At 40.3% G+C, this 14,994-nt stretch overlaps 1 long non-coding RNA gene across 1 annotated transcript; it reads right to left on the bottom strand.

Moving 5' to 3' along the window:
• Positions 1-2,196: 2,196 nt before the first annotated feature.
• Positions 2,197-3,335, bottom strand: LOC143856128 (uncharacterized). The gene is made up of 2 exons (XR_013238118.1): positions 3,031-3,335; positions 2,197-2,612 (listed from the first exon to the last, which is right to left on the bottom strand). It is a non-coding gene; the product is annotated as an uncharacterized LOC143856128 (long non-coding RNA).
• Positions 3,336-14,994: the final 11,659 nt, after the last annotated feature.

Raw genomic sequence — 14,994 nt, 5'->3', positions numbered from 1 at the left:
ATTGCCGTACCATCCAAAAATCAAGCGGCAGGGTTCCTCTCTTCCCATCTCTTTGTCATCCGCTCGAGTTTGAATCCTCTCAAAAGCCAATTAAAAAAGAAAAGACACGGTGAGTTAGTGCAATTATCAAAACATGGTAGTGCCAATGTCGGAAACCTTTCTGTTTTGATTCATAAGGTTGCATATGATGTTTACTCGTACTTGAGATGTTCACTTTTGGTAAATTGGAATATAGAAACTAGAAAGTAGGTGGTCCTGATTATTTCGGGACCTTGTCGTAGGATCCGAAATTATTACTAATTGGACCGAGACAACCAACAAAAGCCATCAGGACAGTCCTAATTCTGATTTTATTATACTATTTTTATGAAAATACCCTCTAATTTTTTATAATTTCAAGTCTAATTTTAGGGGTATATTAGTAAAAATAAATCATATGCTTTTTTTAGAACCATTCCTATTTTTAGTATTTTATTTTATTCGTATCTCTCAAGTCTTTACCCTAAGTCCATAGCCCATTGTGTTACCCTAAGTCACGTCCGAGACCTAGGAAGTAGGATCCGAAGAACACTCCGAGTATCCTACTGATAAGATTTGAATGTAGGTGGATCCCATCTGAAGTGGATCCACTTATGTCTTAGTCACGATCCATTCAAATCTCTTATCGGTTGGATCAGATTCGAAGTGTTCTTCGGATCGTACTTCTTGTGTCCCGGTCACGATCCATTTCAAATCGGACCGTTCATCGGAGTGTCCTAGTAAGTCTTACTAACAAAACAACAAAATATCTTAGCCTTCTTCGTTTGAAATGAACTCCAAAACTTTCTCAATTCAAAAAAGGATTAGTCACTATATCTAATAATAACTAATGATTTTGATCAAGAATAGGATTTATTGTTGAAAAGAACTCGAATGTTCGAGGGTGCACGACAATAAAACTTTTGAGTAACTAATCCTTGTTGAATGTGAGTGGCAAGTTTACACGAAGAAAAACCAATTGAGGATAGGAAGAGAAAAAGATGCTCCGAAAAAGAGGGAAGTGGAAAGTTGCAAGCTAAATAGCTAATTAATATTTAGTTCATTTTTATGAAAACACCCCTCCTTTAAGTATTAATATAAGAAATATTCTGAGGGTATTTTATTAAAAGGATTTCATATCGTGACTATCCATCGGAATTTTTTGCCATGTCTTGATCACGATCCTAAATTTTTCGGATCTTATGAAGAGATCCATAATATGTCCATGGATCCTTCTCATGGGCCTAGATCCTGTTTATTAAGGTTTGGATTCGGACTGTCCATCGGACCGTCTAGGTCCATTGACACCCCTACGAAATATGTCCATGGATCGGGGTAATGTGTTTAGATGCTGTCTGTTTAAGTTCAGATTCAGATTGAAACACCCCAAATGTAAAAATCTACCTTAAGAATGGTGTTTTAGTCAATGAGCAAAAAATCTGGATTGGGGCTTTTAACCCTAAATATAAATAGTAATGATGTGTTAATTTTTCTTCAAAGGATACCTTAAACTCGAGAGGAGAACGTGTGGAGAGAAATCAAGTGCCGCTAGAGAGATCGTTCAAGGGATGGGGGAGATTGATTTGACGTAAGAAGTGTGTTCAAAATTTAGCCTTCGCTGTAAAATGGTAGTTCAATGGAATGCTGAAACCCTTTTACCAGCAGGGACGGAGCTAGGAGGTCCAGGGGTGGCTGCCCCCCTGGATTATTCAATTCCTTTGCATGCTCCGCTCCTTGCTTAAACAAGAGCTGAATGATTTACCTGGAGACCAAGAGGAAAGAAGGAGTACTTCTTGGAAAAGAAGCCACTACAAGTCTCAAATGTGCATATTGAAAGACATGGCATAACAGTATACCAAAAAATAAAAGATGGCATGGAAGAATTATAATAGTTTTTGAAACAAGAAGTTACATATGCACACATACCACCCGGTTAGAAATTGGAAAGCAAGCATGACTTAAGGTTCTTGAAGTTGGGAGGATGGTTGCGGCGGCATGATGTAGCATGGCCTCAGGTTAAATTTTGCACTTTACTATCTAAGAATTCCACTTTCAGCATAATCCTTCCACCCATGTTAGTAAGGTATCAGAGAAAGAGGTTGTATTATGGATACATACCTATTACACAAACACATTAATCAGACTATTGTATCCCACCAACAAAACTCAATTATCCGGTAGAGAAACAGAAACCAGAGAATCAATAACCAAGAATCAAAACATATATTTACAAATATCAAACACTTCTAGCAGCTCTTATACTCAATATATGAGAACAATCTACCTATATACTTGAGTTTCTTACAATTCTACAAGTTCCCGTTCACACATCTTTTCACTTACAATACCTTGATTAAATGCATAATGTGAAGAGGTGCTTCTTGTATTAGGGATCCATATGTGGGATACATATACTATCAAATAATATTACAAGAGTTAGCCCCAAATGCGTTGTTTTATTGTGAAGCCTGCCAAAGATTAGTTTTGTTTTCTCACAAAACACAAAGGTTAGAATTCTAGCTCTTCCAGACTGGTATCTCACTGATGGCTCCCCCCCGGCCGCGCAAGGAGGCCTTCTTCACCCTCCACCTAAGCTACGCAGGAAAGGCCCAAAGCCTATGCAACATAACAATCCAAAAAAATAAGGAGCAGGTAATCCAAACACATTAATCCTAAAAAAAAAAACAAAAAAAAAAAAGACAAAGAAAAACCAATCAAACCCATCAATCACAAAATCAGAAACCAAACCCCTTCATTTAAACAGATAATGATCATAATGGATTATATATTAGAAACATATATTTTAAACATTATTCCAAGCCAAAATCCCACAATTAAACCCATTAGTCAGGAAAAAAACCCAAAGCCAGACCAAATCATCAAAATACATTAATAAGAAAAATCATAAAGCACCAACAAAAACCAATGAGAAGTGTACATAAAACACTAAAATTAACAATCCAGAAATAGAACTGGATAGTTTAAAGTACTGGAATAGATATTAGAATTTACCTTGAAAAAAGAAGTGTAGATTGGAGGCTTTTGTATGTAATGTAAAGAAGACTGAATCGATTGCAGTCCTGTAAATGTTCTTGTCTAAGTGCAGATGCCATTTAATCAGATTGCTCAGAGAGAGAGAGAGAGAAATAGTTCTATAGATTTTCTTAATATAGGGCAAGAATTTCAGCTGCAAAGGCCTACAAATCTGATATGGGAATGGTTAAATCCTGAAATATTTTCTATATGGAGGGTAAAACAGAAAAAATCTCTTAACATGAAAGGAATTAGTATATGCACATATCACAAAAAATCCCTATTGTCAGCAGGGGCGATGCCAGAAATTTTGCACAAGGGGGGCAAAAATTATAGTAATTTTTTATCTATCTTGAAATTAAGATAGAAAAAATTTCTATCTGAAATTTTGCACGGGGGGGCAAAAATTATAGTAAATTTTGCACAAAAAAGGGAGATAAAAATGGTAAAATTAAAATTTTAAACTTATTTTCTATCTTAGGGATGATTGGAAAGGGGGGCATATTTTTTAAAAAAGGGGGTAAGTATTAAAAAATTATTAAAAAATAAAGGCATATTTTTTTTTTCCAAAAAAATAAGGGGGGCAATTGCCCCCCTTTCCTCTCATGTGGCATCGCCCCTGATTGTCAGGGAGGGCGAAAAGGAGAGGCAAAATGGACGATGAGCTTCCTCCCTCGCAGGTCTAGAATCAAGAATTGAAACCCTAGATAGTAGAACATACTATCCAAACCATAGAAAAAGAATCGGACGAGCCTCTACCCTAACCCTAACAGGAAAAAAAGGAATGAGATCACAACAAATCAAAGCTAAGAACAAATGAATCCAAAGATAGTATAACCCTACGGTAAAAAAGTAAATTTCGTAGGTAAAGAATACCGTGGCACACATGTCATGCTTTCTCTATCGATCCCTACAAAATTCGTAGGTAAAAAAGGAAACTTCTCCCTACATAAGTAAAGTCATTAGGAAAGCATACTTTTGTTGTAGTGAAATATCCTAAATTATTTAGTTTGCCTATCTAACATACTTTCCTAATCTTCTACCAAGATGATCCTACGATGAGATTTCCATACTCTAATTGCTCTCTTCTACTAAGATAGAAGACTTGACTATCACAATGTTATAGTTTTCTATATCTTATCTTCTCTTCTCTTATCTTTAATTTTGAAAAAAAGCTCTCTTCTCAATCAATTTAGAACATTTGACTGCCAATCCAATCTCCGTACCTTAATGTCTAATTTATTTACACATCTTTCATTTACAAAAGGAGATCATAGAGTTAATAAAATATTTGTATTGCTTAACCACTTGTCATTCTTCATCATTTACTTATTATCCCTAATCCAATTGATGATCAGCATCACCAAAATGGATTAGAAGCTTGACACCCACGCTAGCCATGTATTCGATCTAGCCTATTGCTACCACGTTATTAAGGAATCGGTTGTTAGCGAGCGACCCTCTATCTTACCGCGGTTGCTAGCACATAGTTAGCTGATGCTTATTCCCCAGATACCATCATTGCTTCTTCTCGGGAAAAGAAGTTTACGATCGTGGTCCTTTTATCTCTACATGGCATTGCTTCATCAAGCTTTTGCCCACTGCTGCCTCTTGTAGGAGTTTGGTGGGTTCGTTCCTCGACAGAAGCCCCTACTACTATTATTATTTAAGGCGTCAAACTCATGGTGTTTGATGAAGCTCTTAAAGAGAAGGTAGTAGATTCGATTCCGTCTTTCTCCCGAGACTAAAGAGATATTAGTATTGGGAGGCTAATTGGATGGGAAGGTTTACTTGAAGGGCCAACACCCTCATTGTGAAAGTAGGGACCTGGTAGGCAAGACTAGATAACCTATGAATGGATAGGGAATGGATTGGAATGGATAGAAGGGATGAGGCCCTAACAGGCAAGACTGAATCGATAGAGCCAGGGAGAGGGATGGAATAGATTGAATGGGACAACCCGTTGGAAAGATTGGAATGAATAGTAGATCTTGAGGCTAACTAGGGCCTCCTCAATTCTATCAGTATCATATTTTAGGTTTGGTTTATTAGAAAAGGCTACTATCAAGCAATAAGATTATAAGAGTAGAGGGCCTACTTTGATAAATTCCTAGATAGAAAGAAAGTGCCCAATGGAGAAATGAAGGAAAATATTAGCTATAAACTTAGGTCGACGTTCACTTCTAATGGACCGAAGTCCATTCACACCCTAACGGGTTGAGGGGGTTGATGAAAAATGGCAATCTCTTCGATGATTAGGTAATCTCTCCGTCCCTATCCTAGGTTGTATTCCATCCCCGACTTCTAATAAACTATCGCTACTCAATAGGCGGTACAAGCTATGGTTTCGGCTGACAAATTCGAAATTGCTCTAGCCAATTGGAAGGGATAAAAAAACAATTTAGCCTAACAATCGATCAAGCCGACTCAAAGGGAAAGATACCTTTCAAACCAGCTCTGAAAACCCCTATGAACAAGCAATTATAAAGTCATTTGCAAACATGTAAATACAAGCAATGTTAAGAGAAATTCTAAGAAAATAACTCCTTGCAAAAACTGAAAGCATGTATCATAAGAAAATTATATGAGGTGGGGCATTCATTGAAATATGCATTGATAACCAGCAAATGTAGAATTACTAGCATTCTTGTCCCTGCTATGCATGAGTAAAATAATGGGTTCCATGTAAATAGTGGGCCTCACTACATCAAACTATGATGTGTAAATTGTGGGCTCCACCTCATGCATGGAATACGGGGATATGGTGGGCCCCACCTACCAAAATTTAAAGTGTAAAATGGTGGGCCCAACATGTTATAACAACCATTCTCTGTAGGGGTGTTCATTCGGTTATAACTGAACCGAATAGACCGAAATTTGATATCAAATTTCGATAACTGAAACTGAAACCGAAATTTCCAAAAACCGAACCGATTAAAAATTCAGTTATTCAGTAATAACCTGGGAGAAAAGAGGAAAAAAAAGTAAAATCTCGGTTTGGATCGGAGGGCTAGGATCATCCTATCGAAATGATTTTTTGAGCACAACCTAATTAAGTTGTGATCAATCAAATTGACGGTTTTGATCATCCTACAGAGTGCCCATATAACACTTTTTTTTGGAAAATAATGATTTTTATCAATAATTTCGGTTATTCGGTTAACCGGATTTTTTTTGAGATAACTTAACCCGAATAACCTAATTTCCAAAAAAAAAAAAAAAAAAAAAACCAAAACCAAACCGAAAAGGAGAAAAACCGAACCGAACCGAACCGTCCAAACCAAATCGATCCGGTTCGGTTATTCGGTTATAACCAAATAATGAACACCCCTAATTCTCTGCCCCTCTTGGAGCAAATTAATAGCTCTGTCAATGGTGACACATGCGAATAAAACAAAAAAGAGAGGCGTGTATCTCCACAAAATTAGAAAAATGTGTTAAAGTAGCCAAAGTATTAATTATATGATTGTGGTTACTTTAAAGGGTTGTTATCATAAATTATAGCTCCCTCTAAGTAATGCATGGAATATGCTTGCTTCAAGTCATCTTTTTTTGTCTATAAAAAAAGTAAAAAATTTGGAAATATTTTTCCCTTCCAAACTTTTCCAAAACTTTTCTGGAATCCAAACAGTGCCTAAAGAAGAGAAATGGGTGTACAAGGGTGGCATTTTCCATTTTCTATAGGGAGTAGGGACTGATGTCCCCACTGCTATATTTTGATAGTGGTACTACTTTTGCTTAGAACTTCTTTCTTAATGTTGGAGACTGAATCGACTGATAACCGACCTATAACTTTCGAGTGCGAAGATGATACATGTGCCCCTTTTTTTCTTTCTCTAGAGGAGGCATTTGCTATTAGGGACTGATATTCGCACTGCCTTGTTTTGAGAATAGGTCTACTTTTTTCATACATCCTTTTGATATTAGGGACTGATACCCGCACTATGACTTTCCAGTGTGGAAATGATAGAGGCATTTGCTATTAGGGACTGATATTCGCTGCCGTATGGTCCATAGCAAATCCCTCTTGGTCATAGCACTTTTGTTTTACAACTTTTTGATATGGGAGTATTAGGGACTGGGTGTAATTTGATATTCGAAAATTCATTACCCTCCGCATCCGAGTCCGTTTAAAGTGAATATTATCCGAATCCGTTTCAAATGGATATTATCCGAATCCGTTTATGAGATATCCAGCTCTTAGCGGATGCGAATCTAGTAGATGGTATATCCGATCCGTTTAACATCCGATTCCGAAAAGTAAATCCTTTTTATTTATTATTAATAATATCATTAATATTTATTGAAGAAGTCTAAACTGAAGGGAGCCCTTGCAAAAAAGAGGTGAAAGGGCTCCCCGTTGGCTGCACATCACCATCATGTTTGACTTTTCAGTCGTTATTAATGCATGATGGTGATGTGTAGCCAATAAGAGAGCCCTTTCACCTCTTTTTTTGCAAGGGCTCCCTTTAGTCTAGAATTCCTCTTTTTAGTGTTTTGGGTAGGAAATGAAGTAATCTCTCATTTAAAGGCATTTTTGGAGTTTGACATGGCTTCTTTACGAAGCAACAAATGTTGGCTGTAGGATGAAAGAGACAAATTGATGATAGTGATTGAAAGAAGATGTCATAGCTTCTAGAGAATTCTAAAGCAAAAGGGCTATCTACGTCATTGATGGTAAATGGACGGCTCAGATCAATTTTCCAACTTAGTGTTATATAAAAACCTAAAATGCAATTAAAATATGGGACTTCTAAGGTTTGTAAAGAGAAGCAACAGAGAGGAGAAAGGAGGAGACTAAGACACCATCTCCGGCATTCCTTGGTGCCTCCAACCCCCACCAAAATCCACCGCGCGCCCTCTCCATCTTCTCACAGCCACCTCCATCATCGCCAGTCACCTCCATCTCTAACTCAATCCCCATTTCTCTTTATCTTCCACCATCAGCACCCCCACTTCCCATGTTCAAAATAGCCCAAACCCATTTCATCATATACAAAAAAAAAAAAAAAAAAAAACCCAAATACCACTACCAACACCATCATCTATCCCCACCGCCTCTCTCTCTGCCTTTGTTTTAAAAGGAAGAAGAGGATTTCATATATTTAGGGTTTGAGAGTTAATTTTGTGAAGAGAAGGTAGAGGTATGGTTTTAGGGTTTGAAAAATTCATTTGAGGAATAAGAAGGAGAAGAAAGATAAAGTGCTGCAATAAAATGTTTGAATTTACCGGATAAATGGATACGGATAATATCCGAATTTGAACAATATCCGGCGGATACGAATTCGGTAATAGATATTAAATATCCGTCGAATCCGAATCCGAATTCGGATAGTGTATACTATAATCGAATTCGGATATAGCCATATGCGCTTCGAATTCGATCCGTTTACACCCCTTAGTGATACCCACATTTTGACTTTCGAGTATGGAAACGATATATTTGAGTGATTTTCTTCTCCCAAAAGTAGTCATAAATACAATAGAGGGGTCTGGGCTTGGGAAAAGAAGGGGTCAAATATCACTTCCCCACTCAAAAAGTCATCCATTGAGAGTGGGGCCAAGGGTAGCAGGTTGGATTTGTAATAGACCCTATTGTTTGGCATGAGATGGTGGGTTCATTAGCCATGTTTGGCTCAAAAAATATGAACGGAAGAGGTGGAAATTGACTGGTATGAATTGACACCAAGGCAGAATTAAGGGGAGGAAACTTCGGAATTTATTTATTTTTTACTAGTTTTTTAAATTAAATTATGGAAAGGGATTTGCTAGGGACCATCGCAGAAGGCATTTCTCGGACGAGAAAGTAGCCACCTCCGATGAATTAAATGAATAAGCTAAAATCTGAGCCTATGTGGCTGCTCTCTCATGCAGCAGCTGGTCTGAGAAATGCCTTCTAGCAAATCCCTTATGGGAAATGATATCAACACAACCATGTTTTGATATTTTCACTAACCCATCTTGTCTTTTCACTACAAGAAAAACGGTAATTAGCGGCAATCTGTAGACACCCCATTTTGACAGGGCCCTAAACCCGTGTATCTGAATGAAATCCCGGGGTCAGGCGTAAAATAAATGGAATTAATCTGAGCCTAACCCGATTGGCAGTTGAAAATCTCAAGCCGAACTTCATGAATCAACCCAGGTCGCATCCCAACCCGTGTCTCGAGCTCGAGCCGGGCGTAGCTTAAAGAAATATAAAAGGGGGGGGGTCAATCATATCATTCTTCAAAATAAGGGTTTGGGCAAAGAGGAAATCAACCCATCCTTAAGGGTATTCTTGGATGTTCTCATTGCTTGCTTGAGAAGCAATGAGTCTAAGCCATAGGATCAAAGAGGAAAATGTATGGGTAGGATGAGGTGAGGAAGAGATTTTCTAGGGTTTGTAAAGGCAATGGAGGAGATCAAGGGTGGAGATCACCCAAGGAGAGGAAGATGCCCCATAGAGGGTTAGGATTAGAGTTAGGGATTCAACCCTAAGTATAAAACAAAGAGGGTTCTTGCATGAAGGAGAGGGCTTAATTCAAAAAAAAATAAAAAGAAAAGAAAAATCAATCAACAGAGGGGAGGGAGGTTTTTCTTTCAAAGAAAAAAACCAAGAACAGAGGGAGGGGAGCTGATTCTCGTTGAAGAAAACACAGAGAGAAAGAGGCAGAGAAAAAAAAAATAAAAATCCGCAGCCGCCACCTTCTTCTCCGGCAAGCTTGCCGGAATCCGGCAAGCCTACCCCCCACCTTCTTCTTCTTCCCTTCTTCCATTGCCAACCACCACCACCATCCACCCACAGCCGCCACCTCCTCCTCCATCCTCTCCATTCTCTGCAACCTCCACCACCAGCAAGCTTCCCCATCCTCCACCCACCTCCACCATCGTCTACCTCCAGCCACCACCACCCAACCCTTCGAAAATCCCCTTCATCTCCATCCTCACCTCCCTCCAAACCTAAAACCGAAATCCCCTTCCTCTACACCCCAAAAAAAACGAAACCCATTTCAAATAAAAAAAAAAAACCAAAAAGCCACCACCGGACTATTACCTCTGCAAATCCGGCAAGCCTCCCCCTTTGCCTCCACCAACCCACCTTCTTCCACCTCCAACCCACTCCACCGAGCCACCACCTCCATCGGCCGCGACCTCCACCATTGCAGCCACCATCATCAAAAAAAAAAAAAAAAATCCGAAACCCATCCACCATTAAAACCAACCTCCACCGCACCAGCCGCACCAGCCGCACCAGCCGCCATCCTCAATCCCCAAGACCCAAACCCATTTTCTCCACTCCATCCACCTTCTTCCACCTCCAACCACCACCACCCTCGAACCACTTTTTTTGAGCTCCAAACCCCATCCCCATCGATTCCGGCGACTTTGCCGGAATCCAACCCACCGGCCATCCTCTCCTCCCTCATCTCCATTGACCACCGCCACCACCGGTCACCCTCTGTCATTTTTCCGAACCCATTTCAAAAACCCAAATCATTTTTTTTAACCTCCCCCACAGCCGCCGGCTATCCACCCTTTTCCGGCAACCCCCATCTTCCACCACCTCCACCTTGCCCTCTCTTCCACCCAACCTCCATTAAACCACCACCACCTCTACCCCCCTTTTCCCAAAAAAAGAAAAAAAGAAAAAAACCATCTTGAAAACCCACATCTGCCGTTCGCCCATCAACTTCACCGACCATCTCCGGCGAGCTTGCCGGAATCCGGCAAGCCTCTCCACAACCCATCAAGCCTCTCCACTCCCACCCCATCTCTGCCCCAACCCATCTCTGTTTTAAAAAAAAAACCCATTTCGTTTAATAAGTTCGAGCAGAGAGAGAGAGAGAGAGAGAGAGAGAAGAGAGAGAAAGAGAGGGAGCTCGACCCTCAACTCCGTCTCCTCCAGTCGGCCTCTGCCCATCCACCAATCACACCCATTTCCACCGATCATACCATTCTGGCATCCCGCCATCAGAACTGAGTTTGTAGCGATCTTCAGGTACATCCCTTTCTCTATTTTAAGATCCTATTTCAAAGAAAATAGTGCCTTCAAGAGATAGTTGCTAATTTAAACTTTGCTAGAGTCAGCCTCAGTTTTCCTTCATATATATTTTATATTTACATTTGTTTAGTATGTCACATGCTTTAGGTAACGATAACCGATCCTTCTACATTTGGATTTTTGTTTTGGTCATTGTTTGAGCGGTATCTGATCTAAGTACATGCATGTTAATTTCCGAATAATGGGGCATCTGATGTTGTGGAAAAGGTATAGAGGGTTGGTGGTGTAAGTTCATTTAGTTATTTCAGCCCCATGTTTCGGCACAGGTTCGGCCTCGTTGCTGCCCCTGTTTCAGCACTATACTAGTCCGTTGCTGCCCCTGTTTCAGCACTATACTAGTCCGTTGCTGCCCCCTGTTTCAGCACAGGCTCAGCCCGTGCCGTTTGTGACTCAGCCCCTGTTCATTTCTGTTTATGCTGATCTTATAATTTTAGTTCTGGGGAGCGCGGGTTCGGTCGCATTGATTTATGGTATATATTCTTTAAGAAATATATATGAATATGTTGGTCATTTTCATTAGTCTCGGGCCCAGAAATGTAGAACCTGTATTGAATCCTATCTTGCTCAAGGTCGTCCGAAGCGGATATTGTGTCAAAGTGCCCTGTGCTTGTACTTTTATCTCCCCTTTTTCTCACCAAAAAATGAGGTCAATGACATCCCCTTCCACTTCAAGAGTTGTCCCATATGCCGGATTCGTCTGCTATTGAGCGCCATTATCTTTCGCTTTCCTTCCCTTTCGAGGCTTCTCTTAGTTTTAGAATTTTTCCCTAGATCTCAGGGTTCCCATTTTGTCCATCGATTTCAGAATTTTTCTGTCGGGTCTGGGCTATGACGGAATGTATCTTGAGCCAACCCCTTCCCTTCCTGCCTTAGAGTTTTCGCAGGTTAAGGGATTTCTTCCTCTTTAGAGTCAGTCCTAGAGGGTTTAGGAGTCTGTCCTTCCGTCTTTCAGAGTCAGTCTTCAGCATAGGATTCAGTCCTTCAGTCTTTTAGGAGTCTGTCCTATCATCATAGGGGTTAGGATTCTGCCGAACCCCTCATCAAGTCATGTGATTTTATCCGCTCCTGCAAGGTATAGGATGCTGTCCAACCCTTGCGGAGCTGTAATTCTGTTCATTCCCCCGCAAAGCATAGGATGCTGTCCAACCTTTGCGGGACATCAGGAGTCTATCCTACCCTTATGGTGATAGGATTTTGTCCTCTTGTGTCAAAAATTCAAAAAACACTTCAAAAGCAACTAAAAATCAAAAATCTCAAAAATCTCGAGTCATTAGGAGTAGTCAGGTCCGAACTACGGATGGCTTGATCCCTAGCTGAGGGGTACGTAGGCAGCTCAGGCGTGCTGCTGGCACCCTGAGTGCAGTCACCATTTTGCAAATATTTCCCACAACTTCATAACTTTCACAACTTCAAAACCTTCCAAAACTACAAAAATTCTTCAAAATAACTTTATCAACAATTTTCAAAAGATCCTCCCATAGAGTTAGGAGTCAGTCCTAGGCGTTTGGGGGTGTCGTAGAGTGGGGAGTCTGTCCTGATTGTGTTGCTTTGTCATGTCCGGTCGTGTGAGTGTCCCTAGAGTTAGGAGGCCTCAGGTCGTGGTCGGTTAGACACTTAGTCGAGCCGATGGCTAGACTAGAACGCGCTTAGATAGCCCACGGTTTTCCTTAGGACACACAGCCTAGTCACACCTAGGGTGTAGGGTTCACTGGCATTAGTTAGGGCGTACAGGGAGTCCTAAAAATTACAATCCACTTGAACTTAAGCAATCGCAAGAAGCTTTAAAAACTAGTCAGGTCTAGTTAATCGAGTCTAGGATAGCGGTCCTAGAGGGTTAGGCATTATAGTTTAGCATAGGTCGCCGAACTACGTTGACTCTGATTCTTCCCGAGGCCGGGATACGTAGTGCAGCTAGGATGGATGGCCATCCTGGTCCGAGTTAGTGTCGAGTCGCGTGTGGAGTCGTGTTGTGTTGTGTGTGTTGCTGTGTTTTCTTACTTTCATGTACAGATCCTATACCTTTAGCTGTAGCATGCATGTGTTTGCCCACCAGAACTTAGACACCAATTAGGCATGTCACACATAATCTAGCTATTCTTAGGCGACATATCTTTCATTTCTTTTTGTGTGTGCTTCTTATTCATCTCCGAGACATGCATGATTAGCTAGACGTTATCTCGGGGATATTTGTTCCCATTTCGCATGATTTTCTCCCAAAACTCTTCAAAATTAATAATAAATGGCATAAGAGACCAGGTGCTAGCACTTGGGCGAATTGGGGGCGCCTAATCCCTTCCCCATTCGTCATCAGGCACGAACCCTATTTTATATCTCTGGTTATCTGTTGCGACAGAGCACAGCATGGGATCCAGGGCCCACTTCCTTGGATGGCGACTCTTTCTTTGTTTAAGGTGCGTCTCGAATCCGGGCTGGTCCCCGAATCGAGAGGTATCTCACTTCACATCGCCGCTCATGCTGTGAGGGGCACTCTTTCGAGAGTTCCTTGGCGGAGCTCTCCTTCACGTGGATGATCCCGAGACTCGCGTGGGGGCACGTCCCCCGCCCCTCTCGGATCGGGGTCCACACATTCCCTTACCGACATTCCTAAAAAGCGACCCTAATATTCTATATGCAACGACGTTCAAGTAGTAGAACGTCAGTGAATTGATATTCCCGCGCAAGTAACTTGTCCCGCCCAGAAAATAAGCCCTATGTATACACCGACATTCGTTGGGCGTTGCTAAATCCCTGTAAGTACCGACGATTTTTAATAAAAAACGTTGTTAATTATTATTTTTTTTACTTTCGGAATTCACCGACATTCATGTAATGTCGCTAAATATAGAAATTAGTGGCGATATTTTATAAGCGTCGGTGCCTTTTGTTTTTCATTTCTCGATCAAGCTCACGCCACTTAGGGCAGAAAACATTTTTTTCTCGCCCGCCCAAACCCTCAGCTTTCCGCATGCCTATTTCCACTCGAAACCCTCCCAAATCTCTTCTCTAACCCTTACCCTCTTTCCAGAAGCCCTATTTCCGTTCTCATATTCCAACAGAAATCCCTAATTTCCCTAATCTCCTCATCTCTAATCTCTCATCTTTTATCTGATATTTTTTTCTTCTTCCATTCAACGGTGATAACGAGGGACGATTGAGGGTTTATCGGCATTCAAGGGAGATAATTTATGGCATTTGATGAGGCATTTTTTGTTTAAATTTATGGTTTCAGTTTTTTGTTTCGAGAGATTCCGCAATTAGGGTTTCTTTTTTCCCTGTATGATTAATGATTCTGTTTGGTCAAAGGTTAGTATTTAAAGTGTTTAAAGTGTTGTCAAAGGTTATTGCAGTTCCAAAAAACTCGCACAAGCCAAATAAAAAAAAGAAAAGACAAGCTACGTTTGTGCAATTACTAAAACATGATTGTGCTGATATCATTTCCCTCAATTATTTATTCTAAATTTTATGTTCTGTTTACGAGGGAAATGAAATAGGAAGCCGATTTCAATCCCTGATTTCACAAAAGATTGAGAAATGAGGGGCAAGTATATTACTTCCCCCGAGATTTTTCCTAAAATGGCAATTGTCCACAATAAACAAGCAAATGCAAACGAAATGGACAGCTACGATCAAAGGATTAGTATGATTTTCGGGTCATAACCATGATCTTATCTATTACATTATAGAGCTACTAATGTGACTACCTGATAAGATTTGTCAGATCTGATATGGGAAAGTCTAACCATTGGATAATCTTGGAGGTAGATTAGGCAAGTTGGTTAGTTTGGGTAATCTAGATAGATTAGGCAACTAGATTGAGTTGGAATAATATATTTCCATAGTTATCTAGATTTAATTAGATTTGATTCTATGTTTATCATGTAAGTGCTCTTTATAAGCAC

Source organism: Tasmannia lanceolata, unplaced genomic scaffold, assembly GCF_043159265.1.
Source record: "Tasmannia lanceolata isolate RefF3 unplaced genomic scaffold, GAP_Taslan_0.1 ptg000023l, whole genome shotgun sequence".
NCBI lineage: Eukaryota > Viridiplantae > Streptophyta > Magnoliopsida > Canellales > Winteraceae > Tasmannia > Tasmannia lanceolata.
This window is presented reverse-complemented; position numbering and strand designations above follow the sequence as displayed.